The 6,822-nt window shown below is 45.4% G+C and overlaps 1 long non-coding RNA gene across 1 annotated transcript; it reads right to left on the bottom strand.

Moving 5' to 3' along the window:
* Positions 1-972: 972 nt before the first annotated feature.
* LOC308485576 lies at positions 973-4,644 on the bottom strand. The gene is made up of 3 exons (XR_013990625.1): positions 4,539-4,644; positions 2,835-2,902; positions 973-1,263 (listed from the first exon to the last, which is right to left on the bottom strand). It is a non-coding gene; the product is annotated as an uncharacterized lncRNA (long non-coding RNA).
* Between the last annotated feature and the right edge of the window lie 2,178 nt (positions 4,645-6,822).

The following is a 6,822-nucleotide window of genomic DNA, read 5'->3' as shown; positions in this document are numbered from 1 at the left end:
CTTTTTTTGCCAATGATACTTGAAATAAGTGTCCCTGTAAAGATTAAGTGCATAATTTAATTGTCCTTGTATCTGATGGAGAAAAAAATGATTCCCCACAGCAGCCTATTGACTCCTTCAACCTTGCCTCTTGAAACCTTCCTGAATGCAGGAGCTGATACTGCAGGTTTTGTATTTATAATGATTAATTAATTCTGTGCTAAGCAATGTTCCTGACTGCACGAACAAAATCCACTTTAGAAAACATAAATGACAGCCTGCCTAAAATAATTAACACCAGCGCTGATAGAATTGGGAATGTTTCCTCTCTCCGCTCTATGCTGGTGTGTTTTGAGAGACCGTAATTACAAAATATTTCTTACAAGCAAAAATGATGGCATTAAAGAAGAAGCATGATTCCTATAAAGAATATATGTTACAGGCGCAAAGGATCAAAGAGAGAAATGCTGGCTTAAAACGGAGATAGAACACAAGGATGTCTAGTAATTGACTGAAAAGGTTTTCTTTTCTTAGCAAGACAAACATGCCTGTGATATTCATCTCCTTGGAACTGGAGTTCTCATATTTGGTCTGCAAACAAAATCAAGTTCCAAGCATCAAAGCTGCACTTGAACCAGCCTTTGGATGAAGATACAGTGGTACCTCGGGTTATGAACTTAATTCGTTCCGGAGGTTCGTTCTTAACCTGAAACTGTTCTTAACTTGAGGCTAATGGGGCCTCCCACTGCCACTGCGCCGTCTGCACATGATTTCCATTCTCATCCTGGGGCAAAGTTCTCAACCCGAGGTACTACTTCTGGGTTAGCGGAGTTTGTAACCCAAAGTGTTTGTAACCTGAGGCGTTTGTAACCCGAGGTACCACTGTACATCAAAAGACTCATCCAACCAGCTTCTTGGGGCTAAGTTGAGTACAGTGGTACCTCAGGTTAAGAATTTAATTCATTCCGGAGGTCTGTTCTTAACCTGAACCTGTTCTTAACCTGAAGTACCACTTTAGCTAATGTTTCCGTGTTCACATACCTATTTTCACACAGGATTGTGTACCAAACGCCTCCACTGAGGGTTACAACAGAAACTCCAAATAGTAATTTCAAGTAGTTGTGGTGTTGTTTTGCTGTTTTTTTTGTTTTTGCTTTCTCCAGGATCCATCCCTCTGGGATCTACTCTGTGGTGATTCCGCATACGCTTTGCATGTTTTGAACTTGGCAGTAGCTCCATGCCTCCAGTATTTGTGTGCGGGCTATAATCAACATGGTCCACTGGCTGAAAGATATGTTTATGGAACAGTCCTTAGTTAATTCAAGGAATATTATCCTAGTCTGCAATCACCTAAAAATAGACCCCACTGAACACAGTAGGACTTACTTCTGAGGAAACTTTCTGAGGAAAGTGTAAGATCAGGCTGCACATCTTCAATACCCTCCAACATTTCCCTGGTGAAAATAGAGATGTCCTAAGGATAAGTGGGGACGCGGGTGGAGCTGTGGGTTAAACCACAGAGCCTAGGACTTGCCGATCAGAAGGTCGGCAGTTCGAATCCCCGTGACGGGGTGAGCTCCCGTTCCTGGGGCCCTGCTTCTGCCAACCTAGCAGTTTGAAAGCACGTCAAAGTGCAAGTAGATAAATAGGAACCACTCCGGCGGGAAGGTAAACGGTGTTTCCATGCACTGCTCTGGTTCGCCAGAAGCGGCTTAGTCATGCTGGCCACATGACCCGGATGCTGTACGCCGGCTCCCTCGGCCAATAAAGCGAGATGAACACCACAACCCCAGAGTCGGCCACGACTGGACCTAATGGTCAGGGGTCCCTTTACCTTTACCTTTAAGGAAAAGTGGGACATTCCGGGATCAAGTCTGCATCTTCCCAAGTGCCTAGCTACTTTCTGAGACGAAGGATGACATTATGTAGAGCATCTGACCTTAACTGTCTACACTCTACGGGAATACATGTAACTCCTGACCATTTACTCTAGTGATAAGTCCTGGTGAAAAGTTTTAAGGCACAACTCATGTCACTTCCTGCACTGGAAATGGGTGCATGAATGAGCCCTCAGTTCAGCTTAGGAAAGGAAAAGAATCTAGTCTAGAAGAAACTGATGCCTCCCTAACTTCTCATGGAGAGAACGACTTCAGAAGAATGTAGCCCTTATTCAAGTAGATCAGGCATGTCCAACAGGTAGATCGTGACCTACCAGTAGATCGTGGGGGTTTCCCAGGCAGATTGCGGTATGGAGTGACTGCCTTTGGCCAACCCTCCCCTAAAAAAAGTTCAACAACTCCAGGCAATGACAATGGGTAGATCAAAGCTGGTCTTTTTATACTGTGAGTAGATCGCAGTCTCTTGGGAGTTGGACGTGCCTGAATTAGATCAATACTATCTAATCTCATTAGTCCTTGTAAATAAGGATGAAAAGATGCCATGTTTGCCCCACAACAATGGAATTGAAAAGCACTACAGGTGTTTCAGCGACGCAGTTCGTTAATAGATCATAGAATCACAGAACTGTAGATTCTGACTCCAAGAGGCATCTAGTCCAACTCCCTGAAATGCCTGTTATGTTGAACTGAAGTGCAGAGGGCTATTTTGTGTGGGTTTTTCTACCTCAAATAAAAAGGGTGGGGAGGGGATCTTGAGAATCAGGCCAATGAACATAAATAGTACATGTGTTTTATTGCACATTATTTCATGTTCATGACGGGGTGTGTGTATACACCATCTCTGCTGCTAGGGAAAGCACATCATAGACAGTGTGTTGGGTACTGATCCTTGCAGTGTAATCCTATATTGCAGAAAGCTCCACTAAAAAATGTCCTGTTGAGTTCCATGGAACTTACTCTCAGGTAAAGGTATACAGCAGCATGCTTCTCCTTTTCATGAATTCTCAAATGTACCAGAATGCATCCTGTAGAGACATAATACAATAATTCAGTCTTGCAGTTTGGCAGATCCACCCACTATGTCTCCAGATCTCAGAAAACATCCTTCCAGTTTGTTTAGAAACATTATTATATATTCATTTTAAGGCCAGGCAGATGATCCTTTCCCTGCTTTCCAAATGGCAGTACCTGTCTGTGGATCAGTAAAAAGAAAAGAAAAAAAGAATGCACTCATTTAGTGTTTAAATGCTCAGATGACCCAACTCATGCAATATAAATAAATGTGACAAGAGCATAGAATGTGAATGTTGAATTTTCCCATGAATATCTAAGCAGATTATACAAAATTACACTACAAGTAGATGCTGACAGCTGGAGAACACGCAACACAGAGAAGCTGTCAGACCATGTCTCTATAAAGCATTTCCTTTTGTGTATAAAATTATTTGATACTGTCACCACAGTTCCCTCAGTCGGAATAACCATGGTCTAGTTTACTCTGATATTCAGCATTGTGCAAACCAACACAGAGCGTGACTTATCCGAATTCTGTGAATTCTTCATTAAATGTGACACATTCCCCAACTACAAACAGCAAGTTCTGCAATTAAAGTACATTACAAGTGGGGCCACTAATAAAGTGTTGCAGATTTACACCCACCACCTAACAGGAGAGCTCCTGCACAACTTGAGACCAGGTTACCTGAAAGACCACCAGCCCCTGTATAGACCTGTAGGATATCTTAGAGCGTCCAAATACTTCAAATGAAGCTGGATCATGAAGTAGCATCACTCTGGGCATTCTTGGAAAACAAAAATGGAAGCTGCAAGCACAAGAGGTGTGTTGAGGAGCAATGGCAAGTTTTGCTCCCATTCCTGAAATCTGTACCTATGCCCCAAAACGTGGAAGAGAACAAAGGACATTTCTTGCACGCATGCAGACAATTCAACACCTCCTTCCAGCATTAGCTCAATATTCTCCCACAGATAAAACTCCCTCAACATTTTTTTTTTTTAAGTTTTACTGCAGGAAAAGTTCTACCTAGCCTCCCTGACACAATAGTTTCCTATGTGCGTATAGTTTGTGGGGCAGCATTCTGACAATACCCCAAGTAGCCTGTAGTAGTATACCGGAAGAAGCAAAGATCACCAGTATTGAATCAATGATTCTTCAACATCAACTTCATTGGACTGGTCATGTTGTGGAGATGCCTGATTATCGTATTCCAAAGCAAGTACTCTATTCCGAACTTAAAAATGGAAAGCGTAATGCTGGTGGTCAACAAAAGAGGTTTAAAGACTGTCTCAAGGCAAATCTAAAAAAATGTAGTATAAACACCAACAATTGGGAAACACTGGCCTGCGAGCGCTCCAGTTGGAGAGCAGCCTTTACCAAAGGTGTCATGGGCTTTGAAGACACTCGAACTCAGGACACAAGGGAGAAACCTGCTAGGAGGAAGGCACGCTTGGCAAATCCACACCATGATCAACTCCCGACCGGAAACCAATGTCCCCACTGTGGAAGGACGTGTGGATCCAGAATTGGCCTCCACAGTCACTTACAGACTCACTGTTAAAACCGTGTTTATGGAAGACAATCTTATTCGGCTACGAGTGATCGCCAAAGAAAGAATTAGTAGTATAATCTAGGGAAAGCATTACCTCAATACAGTGCTGAAAAGTTCTGCTTCTTTCCCACATAAGGGTAAAAGGATAAAGGTAAAGGACCCCTGGACAGTTGATTTTGACTATGGGGTGCAGTACTCATCTCTGCTATTCAGGCCGAGGGAGCTGACATTTGTCCACAGACAGCTTTTCCTCTCCAGGTCATGTGGCCAGCATGACTAAACCGCTTCTGGTGCACGGAAATGCCATTTGCCTTCCTGCCGCCATGGTACCTATTTATCTACTCACAGTGGAATGCTTTCGAAATGCTAGGTTAGCAGGGGCTGGGATAGAGCAACCGGAGCTCAATCCATCACTGCCAACCTTCCAATTGGCAAGCCCCAGAGGCTTGGTGGTTTAGACCACAGCACCTTCCCACATCCAGCGACGTAGGTATGCTCAAGAAGTGTGAATAGTGTAAATAGCCTGTGCTTGTGAGGAACTGCTGATGAGGTTAGCAAGCAAGAGCTTCATGGTGTCTTCTGCTCTAATGAGACCAAAATTTGGGCCCCTCACTAAGAAAGTTTTGGGAGTTTCATATGTGTCAGGAATTGGACTCAAGGGGACGAGAGGGAAGAGGAATGGTGGAGATCACACCCACAACCACACACACACACCGTTCTACTGACACTGCAGGAGAAGAGTAATGCAGCATTGATTTCCAGCAGGGGTTTGAGGAGTTTGAGAAAGGTCACAGCTCAGAGATAGACCAACAATGGAGTTGGTAAGTGTTAGAAGAACGGGGAGAGGGAACAGAGGCAGGGCAACCAGCTGACACGTTGTCACTGGAGGGTATTTCTGACCCCCCTTCTCCCAGAACTCGGCATTCATTAAGAGTACAGGAGTTAGAGACAATTGGCCACAAACGGCCACCGTAAGGGGAGATGCTGTTGCTAAGAAGGAGGAAGGAGGAGCCCAGCTGGAGCAATGCCATTATCAGGGCTTGCTGTGTCTCTCACTATTATGAATGAATAAACTCATTAAAAAGGACTCTACCTTGTTTTCTAGGCTCTTGCTGCAACCGGGGGAGATATAGCTTTCCCGAAGCCTTGACAATATGTGTGCTGATTCTACCTCTCCCAAAGTTGCTTATTGTGATGGCCTGGGATTTGGACTCAGAGGCTGAACCTGAGGAATCTCAGCCTGCACAGGAGTCCCCGCCTCCAGAACCAGCTGAGCCGGGGCTGGGGCCTGAGCCTGAAGGGTCCTCACCTGTGCTGGATCCTCAGGTGCAGGCATCAGCTGAGTCTGCTCTGGCTCCTGAGGTGATGGAGGACCCATTGCCTGCAGGTGCTCCACTCTCAGCCCTGTCAGGGGAAGCTGAGGTTGCCTCTGGGTCCGGTAACCCTCCAGCCTCTCCTGAGCTGCAGAGGCTCAGGGCAGAGAGATGGAGGGAACTAAGTTCCTGCAGGAGAAGTGCTTGCCTTCAGGCCAGGAGAGGCGAGGCACCTGTGGACTGGGGCCGCCCTATGCCTCAGGGCAGATAAAAGCCAGCCAGCCCCAGTCCCAGGTTGCGGGAGCAACATTGTTGGTTGCTAGTTCCTGCCTGCACCCTGTTCTGCTCTTCTGCCAGAGTTCCTGACCTCCCCTGACTCCCTGCCTTGGACCCCGCTTCAGCTTTGATGGACAGCCTCCATACCGCACCCTTGACCTCGGACTGGACTCGGACCTCGTCTCTCAGTTAGCCCTTGGGATCAGCACACTTGTTTTCTTTCTGATGAGGCTTATTATTATTATTATTATTATTAATTTTGGTTGAGTTTTAACTGGGGGGGGGGGTTAACTGTGTGTGCATATTTCCTGAGAGTTGATTTGTGCACAGAGGGCCATAGAACTTTTAGTATATGTATAAACAAAGAAATGTATGCAAACTGAGACCATGTTGGCCTGATACACACCTAACCTATTCCGCACCAATCTCAGCATCAAGCTAAATGTGCAGCTGCTGCCACAAATGGTGGACACCTGTGTAGTTCTCCCTTCTGTAATCTATAGTAGAATGCACCTGTGCCCTGACATCACAAATTCAATAGATCCTTTATCCCTGCCGGGACAGCCACTGAGGGTGAATGAGTATCAGCAGAATGAATGGCATACGTAGGTTCTGCTAAATATTACAAAGACGTGGTTGCCATATTTGATGGTGCCACCTGTTTATTATAGTTTTTCTAACACCGAGGGTGGCTCACAACTACAGCCTCTCACTATGGCCACAGTTCCACGCACAACCCCATCATTTAGTGGATCCTGAGCATGAGCCTTCCTCGTGAGAAGTACTGTT

This window comes from Podarcis pityusensis (genome assembly GCF_964106645.2).
Source record: "Podarcis pityusensis genome assembly, chromosome: 9".
NCBI classification, from domain to species: Eukaryota; Metazoa; Chordata; class Lepidosauria; order Squamata; family Lacertidae; genus Podarcis; species Podarcis pityusensis.
The sequence above is the reverse complement of the archived record's forward strand: the minus strand, read 5'-3'. Positions and strand labels throughout refer to the sequence as shown.